This window comes from Herpailurus yagouaroundi, unplaced genomic scaffold (genome assembly GCF_014898765.1).
Source record: "Herpailurus yagouaroundi ecotype Mexico unplaced genomic scaffold, PumYag 419, whole genome shotgun sequence".
NCBI classification, from domain to species: Eukaryota; Metazoa; Chordata; class Mammalia; order Carnivora; family Felidae; genus Herpailurus; species Herpailurus yagouaroundi.
In genome coordinates, this window is record NW_024412636.1 from 713,073 (window position 1) to 733,752 (window position 20,680).

The window sequence follows — 20,680 nt, forward strand, 5'->3', positions numbered from 1 at the left end:
CCCTCAAGTCACAGGGCATCCAGGGTCTCACTGCCAAGTTTCTCCTCAACAGACCGAACCTCACCAGCCACGGGCTGAGGCCTGGGACTTGGGTGTGCCGTGGGGGCACCCCGTGCCCTCTGAGCGGCCCCACAAGTCCTGCCTGTCCAGTTCCCGGGGCTGCATGCTTGAAGCTGTCAGCCCGCTAAGTTCGCTCACTGTGGCCAAGGCTTAGGGAGCTCTCTCCAAAGTGAGTTTCTTCACGCTGTGGTTTTGGCACACCTGGCCTTTGGTTATTTCCAACAGAGGTGGTCAGTGAAACCTGCCCATCAGGAAACAAGTTGATAAATGGTATCATCTGAACTAGTCCTACATTTGTTTGTTGTTGAAAAATTTTTTCAACGTTTATTTATTATTTTCGTGAAAGAGAGAGAGAGAGAGAGAGCACATGAGTGGGGAGGGGCAGAGAGAGAGAGACAGAGACAGAGACAGAGACAGAGACAGAAGATCCCAAGCAGACTCCACGCTGTCAGCGCAGAGCCCGATGCGGGACTCGAACACACACACCGTGAGATCATGACCTGAGCTGAAGTTGGACAGTTAACCGAGCCACCCAGGCGCTCCGTCCTGGTGCTACATTTGTAACCAAACAGTCACACTCTGCTCAGAGGTGAGGTTACAGAGTCAGTCCGGGGGCAAGTGAACATGCAGAGTTACAATTACTCTGGAAAATTCCTTACTATGGGGGACCCGGGACTACACAGATCGAGGCAGCCAGTCATGCGTGTCTCACCCTCCCCTTCAGGATGTCCCACATCATGTACACGGCTCTCCGCTTCTCCTCTCTGTCTCCTTCTCTCCTTTTGACACCAAAAATAGCATTTGGCTTTTAATACCGAGTGAAGGCAAGCATGTGGAGACACGGGGACTCTCACCCACTGCTGGTGAGGATGCCCGCTGTGAAACCACCTTGGAAAGCACTTTCACAAAGCTCAGTGACGGTTGAGACACTCACGTACTGCCCTGGTTACAAACCCTGCAGAAACTCTGCAAACGGGAGCAAGGAGTTACGCACGAGAGTGTTCACCACAGCCCTGCCTGTAACATCAAAACACAGGAAACCACCTGAATACCTTAAAACAGCAGAACAGATCATTGCACAAGGCATATTTCTACAACGGAATACCACACATCAGTGAAAACGAGTGAATGAGAATTATACGTAGCAGCATGGATGAATCTCACCAATAAACATTGAGTGAAAACAGCAAGTCGCATCTTGAAGAGATATCTGTACACCCGCGTGCATAGTCCTATTACTCACAGTAGCCAAAAGGTGGAAGGAACCCAAGTGTCCACTGAGGAATGGACAAAGTGTGGTCAATCCATACAGTGGAGTATTGTCCAGCCTTAAAAAGGAAAGAAATTCTGAGACACGCTACAACGTGGATGAACCTCGAGGATACTGTGCTAAGTGAAATAAGCCGGTCACAAAAGGACAAACGTTGTATGATACCACGTACATGAGGCCCCGGAGTGGTCAAATTCAGAGACAGAAAGTAGGATGGGGTTTGCGGGGTCTGAGGGAGGAGGGAACGGGGGGCTCGTGTTTAGTGGGGACAGAGTTTTGGGAGGGGCTGCAAGATGAAAAGAATCCTGGAGATGGATGGTGATGATGTGTGTGCAGCAAAATGTGAATGTACTTCATGCCACTGAACTGGACACTTAAAAATGGCTAAGGTGGGGGCGCCTGGTCATGATCTCGCGGTCTGTGAGTTCAAGCCCCGCGTCGGGCTCTGTGCTGACAGCTCAGAGCCTGGAGCCTGTTTCGGATTCTGTGTCTCCCTCTCTCTGACCCTCCCCCGTTCATGCTCTGTCTCCCTCTGTCTCAAAAACAAATAAACGTTAAAAAAAAATAAAAAATAAAAAAACCCGGCTAAGGTGGTCAATTTTAAGTTATGTGTACTTTACTACAATTAAAAAAAATTTTAAAGCGAGGTGCAGATTGCATCACGTACCTGGGGTTTAAAAACATGTACAACAGCCTTTTGTGTGGACAAAGTTATAAGAATGTGCATAGGAAATGTACAGATGAAATGGGGGGGGGGTGTTGCTCTGCTTAGATTTAGCTCCAGGGGGAGCGGGGGTGGGATGGGATTTGAGGGAGGTCCACAGGGGCCACATCGGTGACAATTTGTCTCTGAAGGCAGGAGGTGGGTATACTACTCTCTATATTCTCTGCACCTATTTCATTAATAAGAAAGAGTACCCTGAGGTCTGCTGGGCTCTGGTGACTGGGGAGAGGGCTGTGTCCTCCCACAATGGCTGCTTGGCCAAAGCTGAAGGGTCCGCGGGGTCCCCATCCACCCAGGCGGCATGCAGAAGTCCCTAGGAACATTCTTTCATTCTCTGGTTGAAATACGCAGCTCCGCCCCTCCCCCAGCCCCAGCCTCTGGCAGAGCTCCAGGATTATTTTACATTAATTTAAGATCCCTAATGAAGAATAATTAACAGCTTCAAGGGAGCCTGGCACACCCTGTGTTTAGAAGTGGTTAATTATGCATTGTCTGCAAAACATCCTTTTCATACTCTTAAGTTTTGGGTCCGCTGTTTTAAACAACGGAATATGGCATCAGGAAAAAAGCCAAGTGGTTCCATTTGCAAAGCCTTCCTGGGGCAAGGACAGCCCCCATTTCCCACGCCCCTACTAAGCGCGGCGTGGTAAGCGTTTTCCTGGAGTTGACCCCGTCAGCCCCTCCAGGGGCAGTGAGAGGTGGGCTGGCACGCGTCCCACCTTGCACAGGGGCAGGCTTGCAGGGAAAGGGACTCTCTGAGCCCTCTGCTGGGATGAGGCCGGACCATAAAGCCAAGTTCGTATCTACCTGACTGACGTGTCACCTTTATTTATGGTCACTGATAAAAGACTGACCCGGCCCTGAGCTTCTCATTTGCTGGGGTGCATAGTTGGGACTCCTCAGCTGGCAGTGGGTAACCTCCACAGCTGGGCCGCCTGGTGAAATCCTGATGGTCCCACTGACAGGTCGTGTGACTCTGGGCAAACTACTTCTCCTTCCTGTGCCTCAGTTTCCCTCAGCAGGAAAATGGGATAATCGTGTCCGCCTCTTCATTGGGTTGCTGCAGAGTTGGGGCTTAGAACAGGGCCTCACATGTAGCAGGTACTCAGTGAGTCTCAGTATTATGGTCACCTACTCTGCCTTCCTTTTTAGGCTCATTCCCTTATATGTATCCTACCCTTCAGCCTCTCCTTTGGCCATTTCTGAACCATGCCAGGCTCGGTCCTACCTCCTTATGTTTAAACTGTGCTCTCTGCCCTTCCCTGTCTGGAAAAATCCCACTTCTACGATCAGCTCAGATGCCACCTCCTGCAGGAAGCCTTCCTTGATTTCTCCCAGATACCCTCCCTCATGCTCCTAGTATCTTTGTGCCACCTCGATCTCCCATCCTTAATTTTCATGGCTTGTTTAGTGGGTCTGTTTCCCCCTTGGAGGCTGGGAGCTCCTTGAGGCCCATGTCCCAATTGTCTCTGGGCTGCAGTAGGGGCTTGGGAAAAGAGCCCCAACTCTGTATCTATTCCTCCCACGGCGGGCAGGGGCCAAGAGGTCTCTCACCAGCTCCCCCTGGAGGCTGAGCCATGCCCCTCACAAAGAGCATGCGACCCCCAGAGGTGACTCTCAATGTGTCATTCCTTCCCTACACTCGTCATGGGGTCCTCACTGTGTGCAGCACAGAGCCCACCCCCTGGTCCCGGACTCCAATCCTAGACACCCTCTCCTAGCTCCATGGTCTTTTGCTGCCACCTGAAGACATCTGCCCTTTGAAAAGTTCTGGGTTTTTTTCCACGTGCTTTTCCCTCTGCCTACAACACCAACCTTCTCCTTCTCGGCCCTGCCAGCTTCTCCAGACACTTCCCTGCCCGCTCAGCTGTCACCTCCTCTGTGGAGCCCCCACACCCTGGTCCTCTGTCCATGACAACTCCTCCCTCGTCCAGCTGAGCCCCTGTGGGCTGGGGCTGTGCCTCAGTCATCCCTCTCACTCCAAGACCCCGGTGTGCTGCAAGGCCTCAAGCTGTGAGTACTCCGGAGAGATCGTCTTGGGACAAGAGAGACCTTAGTTCCAAATACTGTGGCCCCGCTGACTTGGCTACCTGCCCTTCATTCTCCCTCGGCTCACCTGCTCAAAGCGGGGGCTTAATGCCTCTTTTGCAGAAGGGGTGAGGGTTTAACGATCAGGTAAAGTGCCCCGCCCTCAGCAGTCAATAACCAACAGCCAGAATACGCCAGGTGCCCCAAGGCTCTAACAACAAACTCCCCAAAGTGGGGGGTGAAGACTCATCCACCTGCACAGCGTGCACATCCCACCTGGTGTGGCCTTCCGCTCAGATGTGGCCGTGCTAATCAGATGCAGGACAGGCCTCTGTCGCTGGCACCCGCCCAAGAGTAGGGACTTCCTTTCTGAGGCTGCCGTGAGACCCTCAGGGCCCGCCCCCTTTGCAGAAAGCCCCTGGAAGAGAAAAGAAAAGCTCCCACACTTTCCCAGAACTGCTCGCATGCTAATGCCCATGGAATTCACAGAGTGTGAAATCAGGAAAAACTAATTCCCTCAGAATAGCTCGTATTCTGATTCCCTCCTCCCAGATCTTTCAAGGCGACCACGGGGATGGCTCCACGATGCCCCTCCTGCTGGCCTAGGCACCGGCGTTTCTCGGCCAAGGGGTGCAAGCGGACAGAACACACGTGCAGACCATATTGTCAGGTTTGTTAACATTTGAACGCATGGTGTTGGCAGCCTGCATCATTTCAGGGAGCAGTCCCCAAATGCCGCTGTTATCAGTTCCAAATACCTAAAGATGGGGAAACCGGGGCTCAGCAAGGGAAAGCAGCCTGCCCAAAGTCACACAGCAAGGGAAGGGACTTGAAGTCTGGTCTCCTGACCTCCAGACCAGGGATCCCCCATTCAGCCTCCCCAAGCAGTTCTCAAATTCCTGCTTGGTATCCAGGTAGTCATGCCTGTTAATCAGATGAGCCACCCATTAGGCTGGAGGGAATGTACCCTGGCAGGGCCAGGCTGCCCTCCTGTGGGGTCACACCTGCCCAGGATCAAGTCCACTCCAGGGAGGACCCCAACAGCAAGAAACAATGAAAGCAGCATTTGGCCACAGAACACTCTGGGGTGACCACTTCCCTGCAGAAAGCCTACCGGTTTCAGGGCCGGAGGGAGAGGAGGGGACAATCACGCCAAGTTGCAAAGTGACCCACAGCACAGGCCGCCGCCGTTCTTGGCCAGTGGCAAGGACCCTGGGCCGACCTGGGAAGGCCCTCCAGGGGGCAGGCCAGGGTGTGGGGGGGACTTTACCTCACAGCCCCCTGCCCTATGGCAGAGGTCCTCCCCAGACCGTCCACATACCTTTTATAGACTCCATGCAGCGGCTGCAGGCACAGGAACTGCCAGTAATCCAGGCAAAAGGCCTTGAACTTGAGCATTTTCACCTTTCAGTCTCCAGCCGGACCACTGTGGCTCCTCCGCCGGGGTTGGAGAGGGTTTGGGGGTGGTTGGGGGACTGGCCACGCAGGCCCACCCTGGTCCCACCGCAGCCCCCACTCACATGGCCCGGCCCTGCCCAGCCCGCTCCTAGAGCACACGCCTCCAATACAAAGAGCAGCGCGCACAAAAGCCTAGCAACTCGTTGGTGCGGCTCACCCGGCCAGTCTTAGACTGCTGCTGTCTCTGGCGGCTGGTTCTTCTTGGGGCTCCTCTGCGGGTCCCCAGGGTACGCCGAGGCAGCCCTGGCTGTGCCCAGCTGCAGGGGCCCCTGGACTGTCATCCTGGGGGGCCTGGATGCTGGGGGCTCCTGATGGCCGTTCCCCAAGCCCCTTCTTCCAGCCAGGCCCCGGACACTTGGTGGCCGTGCCTGCACCTGGCCGGGCAGTCGGCCACCCGCCTGCCTGGCCCAGAGTGGCTCAGGCCCCAAAGACCCGGGCGTGAGGCAAGGAGGGGGCGAAATGACAGACAAACGCTGACCTTGACACCCAGATCAATTACGTTTGGTGGAATCCTGGTCCGGCCCGAGTGAGCGAGAACTCACCACATAGCCACATGGTGTGGGTGGGAGCAGCTTGGCTCTGAAAGGCAGGCGGAGAAAGACTGACAGGGCCGCCAGGAGCGGTTGCCCGGGCGACAGGGACACATTGATAAAATCTAAAATGGAACCTCGATGACAGCTGCTCATTGGCTGCCAGGAGGGGAACTCCTGTAGCTAGTGAGGGAGGGAGGGAGAAGAGCTGCTGGGCTGGGCTGAGGGGCCGAGGCCAGCCAGGGGCTGTTGGGCAGGAACGGGGTGGGGGGATGCGGGGGGGGGGGCCGACAGGCAGAGTGGGTGGCTCGGTGGCCTCAGGACCCGGCAGTCACAGGCGATGGAGCAGAACCACCAGCCGGGCCTCTCTCTCCATCCCTGCCTGTGGGTCCTGGTTCTGCTCTGACCGCTTTAGGGACCATTCCCTATACACCAGCCACAGGGACCTTCGTGTCATTTGGCCACACCCTCATGTGGCCCCACGCTGCTCTCAGAATAAAGGCCAAACTCCCGACTGGTGACCGGCTCCTGCTGATGGACTGACAGACCATACCATCTGACCTCCCTGAGGCTCCCGACTCCTAGACACCTGGCCCCCTTCGCACCCCCTGACCCACCACCCCCTTCAGGTCTTCTGTGCAGGGCTTTCTGCTGGGGGTGCCCCCTCCCCCAGGGCAGAGACTCATCATCCAACAGGTATCACCTCCAACACCTCCTCAGAGCCTTCTCTGACCATCCGAGCCTCCTTCACCCTACACCCTGTCTCATTCTCTCCCCTGGACATGCCATCCTCTGAAACGATCCCGTTTATTCACTCGTCTTCTGCCTCTCTGCTGTGGCTGCGGCACGAGCATCTCCTGAGCATCTCCCGGGCAGGGCCCACGCCCCTCCTTTCACAGCCCATCTCATGGGCCAGCCTCACGCCTCGCCCACCGCCGGCACCCTGTCATCATTAGTTGAAGGAACAAAGGATCTTGGGTAGCAGAATGGAAGGGTCTGGACCCACAAAGCACAGCACGCTCACACCTCCGCTCCTTCAGGTCCCCGGTTTGCTCAACATCATTTACAAAGCGGTGGTCCCTCGGCATCCTTACAACCCTCCCCTGCTGGAAGATGGGGAAGCTGAGGCTCAGAAAAGACTATATGCCCGTGGGTGAGGGGTGACATCCAGGAGACATCGGCCGCAGATGGGAGCCGGCGCTGAGCAAGCCCGCCAGGCTTCAGGGGCCTGACCCCAGCCCCGTGCTCCGGCAAAGCCCAAGAACAAGGTCAACGGGCTCAGGAGGGCAGTTTTCTGTCTGCTGTTGGCAAACATGCTGAGCAGAGCTTCTCACCCAGCGGCTGTTAGGGCACCGTCCCCCTCGCCACCAGGAGACACTTGGCAATGTCTGGAGAAGTCTGGGGTGGCCACAACCGGGAAGGAGTGTGCTACCGGCATCTAGTGGCATTTCAATGCTGCTGAACATCCCCCAGGGCTCAGGAGAGCCCCCATGCCAGAGAATGATCCCTCCCCTGCTTCGGAGAGTAGCTCTCTCAGAAGTGTCCCATCGTGGACAGTCAGAACTGGAAGGGCATTTAAAATGGCTCAGTCCAAGCCTCCTCTTGTATAAACAACGAGAGGGAGGCCCAGTGAGGGAAAGGGCACACCCAGCATCAACAGGATGGGTCCAAGCTGGACCCAGGAAACCCCACGCTGTTCTGGGGCTGGGGAGAGACGAGCCACTGGATAACCGGCCTGGTAACTGCGGGGAAGATGGGGACGGAGGGTGACAGTGGCCATCTGCCAAGGGTGATGAGCCTGTTGGCCTGTTTGCCAAGGTAGCACAGGCCCCGTGGAGTGCTGCCCCGCCCCTCTCCCCCGGACAAGGACATCAGCTTCCCTCTCACGCCTGTGGCAGAGGAAGCCGGCTGTGCCTTTGAAAGGAGGCAATTACTGGCTGGGACCTTTGTTTCTGAATTCCCAAGCCGTGAATGGGGCCTCCAGGACCTCGAATGGCACCTCCTCCCCTCCACTGGGGCCTGAGGGCCAGGTTTCCCAGAGGCTCCCACAGCAGAGCTGGTGACCCTGCTGCACGAAAAGGGCACAGAGGCCAGGTGGTGGTAGGGGTAGGTGAGGGCCCTGGGTCCCAGGCCTGGATCTGGCACCAATATTCCTCTGGTCTCTGCATCTCAAGTTTTCCTCATCTGTGAAATGCGAACGTCGAGCCTGGCTCTGCCTGTGTCCCAAGGCTGCTGTGAGGGTCAGAAGTCAGGATGCGTGGGAATGCAGGATCACAGGAATGGGGGCAGATCCTGTTTAGCGCCTGCCTCTTTTCTGTTCCTCAAATGGGCCAAGCATGCGCCACCTCAGGACCTTTGCATTGGCCATCTCCACCGCCTGGATGCGCTTCCTCCAGTCATGGGACTCACCCCCACGTTCCTTCTGGTCTCTGGTTAAACGGCACTTCCTCACAGACCTTCCCTGGCCACCCTCCGATCACTCTCTATCCCCTTCACCCCGATTTCTTTTCCTTCATAGCATTTGCCACCCGACACAGTATATTTAAACCTGATTCCTTTGTTCCTTTGCTGCCTGAGCCCCCGCCTGACACAGTAGCCCAGCAAAGGCAGCGCTGTTGACCATGGTGTAGCAAGCACCTGACACCTGAAATAAGGGCTGGGGGGAGGAGGGGAAAGGGCAGAGCTGAGGGTGGTCCTGCTGTCTGCTCTGACCCCTAGCTTGGTCCTCTAGGACTGTGAAGGCACTGGCCAAGTGCGGCCAGCCTCAGGGGGGTGATTACTATGGCCGCTCCCTGACCACGGCCGCCTGCCAGGCCTGGCGAGAGCTGGGTCTGGGTTAAACCTGAGGGGGCAGGGGGACACGTGACAGTCCCCACCCAACCCCCAGACACTCTGGGACAAAAGCCTCACCCCCTGCCCCCCTTCGTTCCAGAGCCTTCTCCGGCCTGGCCCCTAGCAGAGTGCTGACTAGCTGGCTGGCGGGGGTAGACAAAGCGGGTGGAGCCACACCGCCATCTGACATGTTGGTGGCTTTCAGAGAAGCCAGTGGCTCAGCTGGTTTACAGGAGTTTCGTGAGCCTCTCACCCTGGGCTCAGCCCGTTCTGCCACAGACACCCATATACCTGCCCAGCACCCCGGGCCGGCCAGGCAGGGGCGTCCAGCTGTGAGCCTGCGAAAACAGAGCGTGGCCAGGGGTGCGGGGGTGGGGGGGTGAGTCCACGCACAGGAGGGATGGAGTGAGGGTCCGCCTGTGTGAGGAATGGAGGGTGCTGATGCTCTGCACGCGGTGTGTGTGAGACTGTGCAAAGCGCTGTGCCAAGAGCTGAGGGTATGAGGTGTGTCCACGGGGGCAAGGAGTGTATTGTGGCCTTGGGCAGCGTTCACAGCAGGATCTGGGTTCAAGTCCGGCTCTGCTGGCCAGCTGAGAATCCTGAACCAGCGACTTCTGTGAAACGGACTAACACCAACCCGTTCCGAGTGCTCGTGAAGAAGTAGGACACCGTCAGCTTTCGTGGCACCCGCGCACGCCTGTTAGCGTCACGTGTGGCTGTGGCCGTGGAGCGTCCCCCTACAGGGTTATCGGAGTGTGCCGGCAGCCGGCAGCCGCCAGCCCCACGCTGGCTCAGGAAAGCACCCCTCTGCCCTTCTCACAGCCTCAGGCAGCTTTAGGGTCTCAGAGCTGGTGGCCATGACCATCTCGTCCCAGGGGAGCAACTACTAGACCCGCCCTCTGCACAGGGGGCCCAGGCCCTGTCGTGTCGCCAGTCAAGGCCACTGGGCCTGCTTTCGGCCATTCGGGCCCCTTGGTGCGACTCAGCTCCGCCGGGCCCTCTGCCTCACCCTCCCTGGCTGGGCACATCCGGCCACATCCAGCCCTGTGGCTCCTCACCGGGTATATGCCCTTTCCTGGCAGTGGTGCATCTCCTGCCCACGGAGAGGGACGCGCCTATTTCCAGTCGGCGTGGCCCAGTCCACCCCTCCCCGACTCACGCCGCTACACTGGACGTGGCTCCCCATGCCAACGCCGCGCCGGGGCCAGCTAGCTGCCCCTTCCTGGTCTTTTGTGGCCCTAGCCTGTGAGCAGAGATCGGCTGACCTCCGATCCAGGGGACCTTCCTGTGTGCCTCAGTCTCTGGCCCCTTCTTGTAACGTTAGACAATGCCTCCTTCTGAAGACATCTCGTAGAAACGACAAGATCCAAAAGCCATGTGAAGGCAGAGGTCCTCAGACACCCCGGCTTCCACGAACCACGATCGGAAAACCAACTGGAAGCGTCCGCTTGGCCCCTGGGCTGCAGCCTGGGCGTCACGGGAACGGGCAGCTGCGGGCTGGCCCTCAGAGGGACCACCAGCCTTGGTTCTCAGAGGAACCCTTAGCCGAGCCCCTGAGGGACCATTCCTAGCTGGACTAGTCCTCAGGGGATGTGTCAGCAGTACTGCTGGTCCCTGGGGGAGTTTGAGGGCCCAATGGGGGGACTAATTTCCCTTGATGCCTCCTGGGGCCCACCCGCGGTGCCGATGGGAACAGTGGGCCCAGAGTGGAGGGAGTGACGGTACCCGTAGCAGTCAGTGGACAGGCTGCTTCTGGTCTCCAGGGAACTCCTGAGGGTGACAGAAGTGAGACAGGGTTACCGGTGACCCCCGACACACAACAAACGCTCCCGGGGGCCGTGCTGGCTCAGGCCACACTGGGTGGTCCCAGGACAGGTCCTGGGGTGGGTGAGCAGCCCTGGGAAGGGTTTGGTGCCCACATGCAAGAAACCATGTGCTTTCTCGCCCTCTGTCTCTCTCCCACACCCCCGCTCAGAGAGCTCAGTTACAAAGCATCTTTAGCAGCATCAAGTCCAGCTGCTCTCTGTTCACTGGGGAAGCCAAGGCCCGAGGTCCCCCAGGGAGTCTCCCAGGCCGAGGCTCTTTGTAGTCAGAGACCCAACTGGGTCCTGGGGCCTGCTAGCGTGCAGCTCTGCTCATGCCCTGCCCCCCCCCACCAACTGACAAACCCTTGCCACGCAGGAGCTGGCCCCTGCGTCTGCACCCTCCTCTCATCCTACCCCATTTCACAGAAGTCGCTTGTTCAGGATTCTTAGCCGGCGAGCAGAGCCAGATTTGAACCCAGGTCCTGCTGTGAACACTGCCCAAGGCCACAATACACTCCTTGCCCACGTGGACACACCTCCAACCAACCTGCTGCCTTGCTTGTTCCTGCAACATGTTCCTGCCTCAGGGCCTTTGCACTTGTTCCCTTTACTTAGGATGCTCAGTCCCCATCACTCACTTGCCATCACTCACTTGCCAGAGAGGCCTTTCCTTGGTTGTCTATAGCGGCCCCAGCCCCTTATGCTCTCCACTCATCACTCAGTTTTATTTCTTTCAGAGCCCTATGTAAAAAGGGCTAAGCCATTTATCTGTGTGCTTGTTCACTGCCTTTCGGGTGTCCCTCCCCAAAGGCAGGGACTTGTGTGCCCTGAACATTTTGGCTCCACTAAAGGCAGATGGGTGCAGTCAGATGAGAGGAGGGGGCCCTGCCCAAGGTCCCACAGCAACCTGTGAGGCAGCCTCTTAGCCCCCATTGTGGGTGAGGAAACTGAGGCAAAGAGGGGTTAGCACCATGGGCAGAGTCTAACAGCTCTGAGAGGCTGGGCTGGGATTGGGACTCAGGTCTGTCCGGCCTGGGACCACTGTGTTCTGTCCCCAAAGAGGCCTCCCCGCCGAGTCCTTGCAGACCACAGGCCAGGCCCACGATCTCCATGCCCAGAGCCCAGAGGACCGGCAAAGAGACTTGATGTCCAGCTTTGGATCTGGCCCCAGAGACAGCCCTACCTGAGGTCAGGGCCCGTTCCACCCTTGACTCACCATGGATTTGGTACAAGTCCCTTCACCCCTCTGTGCCTCAGTTTCCACATTTGTAAAAGGATGGTAAGTAACGGTAAGTCACTCACAGGGGGAAATAATGGATGTGAAATGACTGTGGAGAAAGAAACAGGAGCCTCTGTTTGCTACGCACGGTGGCATGGCCAGTGTCTGAGGCCTTTGGGGTCTTAGGGTGTGCCTGTCACTACTCGGTGGCCTGGCTTCCCCTGCCCTGTCCCTGCCTTTCCGGGCAGCGGCTGCTATGACAGCCGACACAGCCGTGGAGGCACTGTCCCTGGACTCCACCTCTCCTCCCACACCAGGCTGCCTTTCCTCATGGGACACCACCTCTCCCCACTGGGGGTCCCCTGCACACCTCTTCCCCACCCGATGTCTCAGAAGCCCAGGGCCCCTGCTTCCCGTGGGCCTGTGCTTGGTGCTTGGGCTTTGCCATTCTGAGCCAATGCTGGGTGCTTACCATGGGTCATCTGAGCTTCGGCCTCGGTTTACCTACTTGTCCTTACCACAGCCTTGATGGAAACTCTCCCTGCTGGAGGCCGACCCCCCCCCCCCTCCACATCCCCACTTCCGGTCCAACGAAAGCATCGCTGGTTTTCTGGGTCCTGTATTCAGCAGATTAGCTTCCCCAGAACCAAGCCCTGCCCCAGGCGCCCCCTCCTTCTCCAGCCCCGGCTGAAGAGGCCACGGACAAGCTTCCCTCCCCCCTGGAGCCAGAGCCGCCCCAGGGCCGTGCACTGTGCTTGTGTCAACAGTGCCTTGCCAGAGCCCACAAGAAAAGGGGACGTAAAGGACGGTGTCAGGATGCCACCCCGTCACTGTCCCAGACTGTTTGCTGTCCTGCGCCTGCCCCAGTGAGCGATGGCTTTTCTGGGAGGGGAGAGGGCGGGGCTGGTGAGGCAGGCCTCACCTCCCTGCTGCGCCAGGACCCTCACTGGCAGAGGCGAGCGATTCCTGCCTTTGGGAAGCCCCTAGTCCAGACAAGGGGACCCAGCCCTCAACGCCTGTCGCCCAGTGACTGGCCGCCTCTCCAGTCAGGTGAGGAGATACCAGTATGAGAGCCCCCTAGTGCCAGGTGCGTTTCTCATCTAAGCCTTGCATAAACCTCATGAGGCACAAGGAATTTACAAACGCTGCCAGTGCAGCTCAGAGGCACTCTCTACCCGGAACACCACTCCATCCCCTGCCTCTTTGTCCCGCAGCAAACTCCTATTCACCCTGCAAAACTGTGCTCAAATGTCAACTCCTTGGAGCAGCCTTCTTTGCCCACCCTGACCCTCTCCCCTCCTTCCTCCTTTTCCCTCTCCCTCCTTCCCTCCCTTCCTTCTCTCTCCCACTCCCCCGGTGACCATGAGTATATTTTGAGCAGTTCCTATGTGCTATGAGGGAGGCGTTGCTGCTAACACTTTACAGCGATCAATTCATTCAGTCTTCGCCGGAGCCCAGGAGGGAGGTACAGTGACACTCTGCTATGTTGTCACACACGGGTCCAAGATGTTGAAGGGTGCACGAGATTTTCCAAGCAGATAGTACTGTCACTGAAGTATGCATGTGAAGATGGGGACTGTCTGTTGAGCACCGCCTGCCCCCACAGGACTGAGGGGCCCTAATAGCCGTGCAGGGCTGACCTGGCCTGCCGTGGCCCAACCCTAAACCCTGTGGCGGGTGGTGACCTCTGCTTGGGCTCTCCACTCCTCCCCACCCTCTCTGCCTATCCATGGGGTCCCCTCGGTGGCCTGAGCCCCTTGGCGGTCCCCTTCCTGCTGTCTCACTGACCCTCCATCAGCCCAGTGAGGACTGGCTCTAAGAGGAGAACCAGCCTCTGCCACGCGCCCTGCTGGGTCCATGCAGCTTTGGAGTCACAGATGGAGGCCTGTTCCGCTCACCACTGTCTGCTGCTCAGCCCAGCGGTCAACAGGAAAGGTTCGGCCCGCACAGGACAGGCCCAGGTTGAGGTTACTCGGAGAACACGAGAGACCGCCTGGCTGAGCATGTCTGGCTTTGGAACCAACCACCTGAGCTCACACCCCAGTCCAACCTTGGGGGCGACAGAAACTCGAAGCCTCGACCTCCTCCTCCGGTGATAATAAGAGCTCCACCTCACACGGATGATGCGAGATAAGGTGGTCAGCACAGAGCCCGATGCAGGGCTTGAACCTATGAACCGCGAGATCATGACCTGAGCCGAATCTGGATGCTTAACTGACCGAGCCACCCAGCCACCCTATTGGTTTATACATTTAAAGCACTTAAGACAATGCCAGATACAGAATCAGCATTCCATAAATGCCAGCTATCATTAGTATAGATAGGATTCAAAAGATTTGCATATTACTCAATATGTCTTATGTAACATACGATATAGAATATATTAATACCTAACACCAACAGTATAGAAGTGAAATATTAATGTGTTACATTAACATTGATTCTACATTAGTAGATATTTGTGTTATTCACATATAGAAAATCCTCATTTTATATGCAGGGAAACTGAGAGGTGGTTTCTTCAATGCCACCAGTCCTACATGAGGACTGGCGCTGCTGTACCTCCCCCTGCTCAGGGGCCCCAGGATCTTTGGAGGACCCTGGACCACGTTCATGGACACAGGGCTCTCAGTCAGCCAGGCAGGGCTCCAGCTCCTCTTCTGGTCTCCAGTTCTAGCTCAGGGCATAAATAGCCCATTCCGGCCACCCTGGACAAGGAAGACCGCCCCGGGACAGTCCTTCCTCTGAATCCCCCACCCCCAGCCCTCCTTTATGGGGCTCCTGGGGAGGCCACTTCCTTTTCCTTCAGAATAAACTGGCTGCTCCAGTCTCCCCTGGCACAGCTTCTAAACAGCACCCAACTATTTACACAAAGTTCAGGAACAGGAAAAACTACTCTGTGTGCTGTAAGAAGTCAGGGGAGGGCTCCCCTGGGGGATGGGCCAAGACTGGCAGGGCCCCAGGGGGGCCCCAGGGGGCTTGATCATGAGTGGGGTTCTAGAGGGGGCCTGGGTCGTCTTGGTTTTGGGGCCTTGGTGCTGATTACGTGAGTGTGTTGTTTGTGACAATGCAATAAGCTGTACGCTGTATTTTAATAAAAGTTTACATGAAAACAAACTGCCTGGTTCGGTCCCAGCCCGGGGCAGCAGGAAAAACCTTGGGCCGTTTGCAGCTGGATGCCATCCCCTTCAGTCACCCTGCAGCAGCTCTGTGGCCCTGGGAAAACCCCTTCCCCTCTCTGGCCTCAGTTTCCCTCTGCTGAATGAGGAAGCGGTCAGTGTGACTATTCCTGGCTGTACAGCAGGAACGGAGCCTCTGAGAAACACTGATGTACGGATGCCTGGGTCCTAAGACGGACCAATTAAGTCATACAGCCTCTGGGGGTGTGTTTCAGCACCTTTGCTTTGTTCTAATTCTTTCCTTTGAAAAAAACCATAGCTTCACAGGAAGCTGTAAAATACAACGTCCTGGGAGGTCCCATGAACCCCCATCCCCAGCCTCCTCCAGCCATAACCCCGTGTGCAACTACAGACACCATCCAGACCAGGAAACTGACATAGGTAAATCCGCCGAGGTTATTCTGACTCCACCAGACGAGCACATGCGTGTGCGTGCATGTGGGTCTCCATGTAATTTTACACCCGGGTCGCTTGCGGTAGTCCCCCGCCGTGATCAATCACACAACTGTTCCATCACCAGGCTCTCGGTGCTACCCCCCATAGCCACGCCCACCTGTCCTCCGCAGTCCCTCCCCGCCGACAGCCACCAATCTGTCCCCCGGCTCCACCATTTTGCCCTTTCAGGAATGCTATACAAAAGAAATCATAGATTTTCACTCAGTGTAAGTCCCTGGAAGTTCATCATTACTTCCTTCCTCTTGACGGCTGCGGAATACGTCCTCCACGGCACAGATGCACCAGTTTAGTATCCATTCGCCCCCCGAAGGGCATCTGGGCACCTTCTAATTTGGGGGCTGTTCTGAATAGAACCACGATGACCATTCTGATACAGGATGTTGTGTGACCATAAGTCTTCATTTCTCTGGAATAAATGCCCAAGAGTGCAATAGCTAGGTCATACGAGAAGCGTGCATTTACTCTGAAAGGAAACCGCCAAACTGTCTTCCGGAGCAGCTGGGCCGTCTTACATTCCCAACAGCGAGGCAGCAGCGGTCCGATTTCTCCGCATCCCTGCCAGCGTCTCATGCTGCTACCTTTTTTTTTTTTTTTTTTTTTTTTTTTTTTTTACATCAGCCACTCTAATAGCTACGGGGCGAGAGCTCACTGTGGTTTTGGGGTGCATCTCACTGACGGCCCATGTTGTTGACCATTATTGTTACATGTGTTTACCTGCTACCCGCGTATCTTCTTTGGCGAAATGTCTGTTCGCGTGCACCTTCATTTTTAAAAGCTCCCCGGATGGGTTTGATGTGCGACCAGCTAATCCCCTAGGAGCTTCCGAACTTGGGAAGTTCTGTCAGTTTTAAAAAGAACACGGTCGCTGCTGTAAGAATTCTGGGCAGCCTGCGCTTTCTGGAAGGGCTACAGGTGGCTTAGAGTTACTGTGTCTCAGGCCAGAGGGGGAAGTTTGTCTGTTTCTAAGAAGGAATGGGGAGAAAGCAGAGAGCAGAGACAGAGGGGAGAAGGAGGCTCTGGAGGCCACGTGGCATAGGAGGGGACCCCTCCCTCCCACGGGAGCCTCTACAGGTATTACTGTCTCATACAGAACAGTGAGTGGCTAAGTCCATGTCTAGGGCGAGGGCGTGACCCAGGAGGGAACTTGAGGCAAACCAGCTCCAGACTGTCGCAGGTCCCAGAATGGACCTATTTGTGGAGTTTACGTCAGTCTCCAAAGGGGTGGGGAAGGCCGTACCCCTCCCAGTTACAGGGCCCCCTCCCTCTCATTAAATAAGCAATAAATGCCCACTGCACCAACTGTAGAAATAACAGCAGAGCACAACAAGGAAATAAAATCATCCGCCGTCCCAGCTCTAGTGTAACTATTTGAGGGTACTTTCTGGCTGGGCCTTTCTCTAAATGTGTGCCTGTGACTGGGCGTATATATGTTTTTTGGTTACACAGAAATACATTCTGTTCTATAAAATACATCCACCCCCTCACCCCACACTTGTCTCAAGCATGTTTTTAGGTCTTCAAACATCCCTCCACGTCACCCCTTTGGAAGCTGCCTGGAACCCCTGTGGGTTCCTCATCGCCCCAGGTGGGCGCTGGGCTTAGGTCCATCTCTCCTCTCCTGGTAAACAAAGCTGCGGGACTGTCCCATCAATGCGGCCTCTGTGCACAGGCTGGGATGTTCCTCTAGGACCCATTCCTGGAATTTCTGGGTCACAGGGTGGGAGTGTTTTGATGTCTCTGGGTACACACAGACGCTGACCCAAGAGGTTGGGCCAGCACACTCCTGGTGGCAGTGATGGTGAGTGTTTGGCCATCTCGGGGCTCCAGAAGTTTCTCTGTTGGGGCAGAGATGAGCGCAAGGGAGAAGGTGCTGGGTGGCACTGTGCCCCATGCAGAATGCCCTTACTCGACGCCAGGTCCACAGGAATCAGCCGTGAGACATGCCGAAGAGGTTGTGTGAGCAATGGTGCACCAGGTCTGTGCTTCTGACCCCTCCACCGGCTGTCGGGGAGAAAGTAGCTAACAGCCAGGGCCAGGTCCGGGGCTCACCCCTCACCACTGGCCTCCAGAGTCAGTAAGCAGGGTGCCTCTCTGGGGGCGTGGAAGCAGAGACACAGAGAAGGTGCCCTTATCCCTCAGGCGTGAGGCTTTTTGCCCACCGGCTGGGGTTCCCAGTTCTGGTCTCACAAGCGAAATGATCCTGCCCCAGCCTCTGCTTCCTCATCTATGAAACGGGGCTGATCTTCCCGCCTCAGAGGCCGTTAATGAGGCTCCTGGGAGCTTACAGACTGGAGGTGCCTTGTAAACAGACGGATGTGAAGCGTTGCCATGCTGGCTCATGCCCAGGCTGTCCCGCCCAGTCCCCCAAACCCTACCTGGGGCCTCCCTCTGAAAAGGCCACAGAGGGCTCCTGCCCGCCCACCCTCTGCCTTCCTGTCCTGGCTCTGGGCCCCAGACAGCCCTGCCTGCCAGCCTGAGGCCGCACTGCCCAGCGGCACAGTGAGACGATTATCTCCAGGCTGGCCTCTGTGCCCTTCCGTTCTGCCAGGCAGTTCTGCCCAGGAGCTCAGCCTGAGTCTGGAAAACTCCCTGCTGGCGGTGGGATGGGGGTGGGATATGTCTCTTTGCAACGCCCCCTGGGCAGAGGTGTGGAGAGAGAGATCAGGGTGGCCAGGCAGGGGCCCTGGGTGAGACCCCGAGGGCATCTAGTCCCTCTCTGGGCCTCAGTTTCCCCGCCTGCACCATGAGGGTGTTTGTCTAAAGAAGTGGTTCTTCACTCTGTGTGTGTGTGGGGGGGTGCGTCAGGCCATTTGGGGACAGTGATTCATTCATCCCACTTAGTAACCATGCAGTCCCCACTTTGGGCCAGGCTCTCCAAGAGCTTAGGACTGACTCACATCACCCTCACAGCCAGCCTGCGATGTGGGATGTCCTTATCTCCACTTCACAGATGAGAAAACAGAGGCTCCCGGATGTGATCAGGGGCATTATTCCGAGCACAGGACGATACGGAGTGAATAAGACAGACCCATCACTGTCCGTGTGGACGGAGGGGGCACACAAGAAAAGTAGATAAGGATATGTGCACAGACGAGGCCGCTTGGACCAGTACAGAAAGTAGGAGCAGCTGCACGAGACAGGAGAGACACTAGCCAAGAAAAGCCCCTAGGAAGAAGTGACCGCTGGCTCTGAAGGGCAGGGCTCCGTGTAATGGATAAGCAAGGGAAAGGCCTGAGGTGGGAGCCAGCTGTGCACGTTCAAGGTGAGGGTCCCTCGTGTGGCGCACGGGGCCAGGCCAGGTATCTGCTGCAGGAACGAAGCCTGGCTTGGAGAAGGAGGCCCACTGAGCCCCCCAATACCACCACTCCAGCCCAGCATGGAGCCCAGTTCGGGGCTTGAACTCACAACCCTGAGATCAAGACCTGAGCTGAGATCAAGAGTCAGATACTTAATGGCTGAGCCACCCAGGTGCCCCAAGCTTCTCAAGGGCTATAGAGGGCCCTGAAGCCTTAGTGGGGGATGGGGGGGTGGTGTCTGGATAAAAGGGGAGCCCTAACCTACACCCTCGGTTCATGGGACAGAGGGGCTGGAGAGGAAAGCAGCTCAGCGTGTGGGGGCTTCTATTTCAGGGGTGGCAAGATGCCATCACAGAATGCTCTGTCCCCCACACGGCTGGTCTCTGCTTGGGACACAGAACACTCTCTGGGCAGATGGCTACAGCCCAGGCAGAAGGCCTTGGGTGTCCTTGGCCCACGGGCTGGGCTGGTGGCTGCAGCAGCAGCAGCAGGCAGAGTCCGTCTGTGGCTCAACCGAGTGGGTGGATGGAGGCAGTGTCCCCACTGGAGGGTGAGAGTGGCGGTCCAACCCAGCCCCTGACCTCCCCAGACTCCAACCTACAGAACACCCAGCTAGGCCCTCCCCCAGCTCCCCTCTCTGTACCAGCAATTCCCATATGGGGGGGCCCATTTTGGAGATAGCACTGCCACCCACCCAGACCCCCAAGGCAGACTCCTAAGTACTATAGTCTGTAACCCCTTTGATGCCTTCCTCTCCCTCCCCCCCCCCCCCCCCCCCCCCCCGCCGCCGGCCTCGGGCTGACCCTCATTGGACACTCTGCTCCATGAGCTGCCTTGGCCTCCCCCTCGGACCACCTCTGGCATTTCCCATAATGCCTGCCCCACCCAGCCCAGGCCTGGCATGGGAGCACCCTCTGGACAGCACTTTCTGGGTGAAAGAAAGAGAGACAGACAACAAACTTCAGGCTGAAGGAGACAACGTGGGACATCCTTCTCTCACCTGACAAACACCGAGAGCTGTTCTGCGTCAGGCTGTGGCCTGTCACTAAGGCCTGGCTCAAGTGCCACCTCCTGGGCATAGCTCCCCAGGGTCTCTGGTCCCTCAGTCAGTACAGAGATAGTTGCAGAGCACAAAAAGGAGGGGGATGTGGCTGGAGGGAGCAAGTAGGGGGAGGCTGGAAGGCTCCTGAGGGCCTGGCCCCGAGATCCTATGACCCGATATGTGTGCAATGTCGGTGAGACAGATGTGGCCCTAGGAGAGGGGGTGAGCAACCCTGCTGTCCTCAAGCCAGAGTCCACACCCTGGCTTTCCACTGATGGGCTAGGTGACCCTGGGGGAGAGCTCTGTCCTCTCAGGGCTCATGTCCCTGTCTGGGGCTGCCTGGTAGGGATACCTATCTGAGGCCTGATGACAGGTTAAGTGCGTGTCTACAGAGGCAAAGCCATACGCACAGCGCGGCTGGGGAAGGCTGCTGGAGGGGAGGACGCCCTGCGTGTCTGGCCCGTGCAGCACCCACCCTGCCTGTGGAGCTCTGGGGCTGTCAGATCCTCACCCCTAGGCTCCATGAGGAAGCAGCAGCCCTGAGAACAGGAGGGGGAACCCACAATTGGTCCAGGGAACACATCAGCTGAACGCAGGACCCGGACCCGGACCCGGACCCGGACCCAGGCCCGAATCCCCTTCAGCCCACAGGGCCCGTGAGGCTAGCTATGTGCCTCCTGGAGCCTTGAGCTCTTCTTCTAAGGAAGAGCCTCCAGACCCTGCTCTGCCTCTCTGGTGGCTCTGAGCCTCATAGGTACCTCCTAGTGAGTGCCCTCTAACT

The 20,680-nt window shown here is 57.1% G+C and overlaps 1 protein-coding gene across 1 annotated transcript in view; it reads right to left on the bottom strand.

Moving 5' to 3' along the window:
- Nucleotides 1–20,680, bottom strand: part of IQSEC1 (IQ motif and Sec7 domain ArfGEF 1) — a 171,937-nt gene that overhangs the window by 139,029 nt on the left and 12,228 nt on the right. The gene's annotated exons all lie outside the window — the stretch shown is intronic.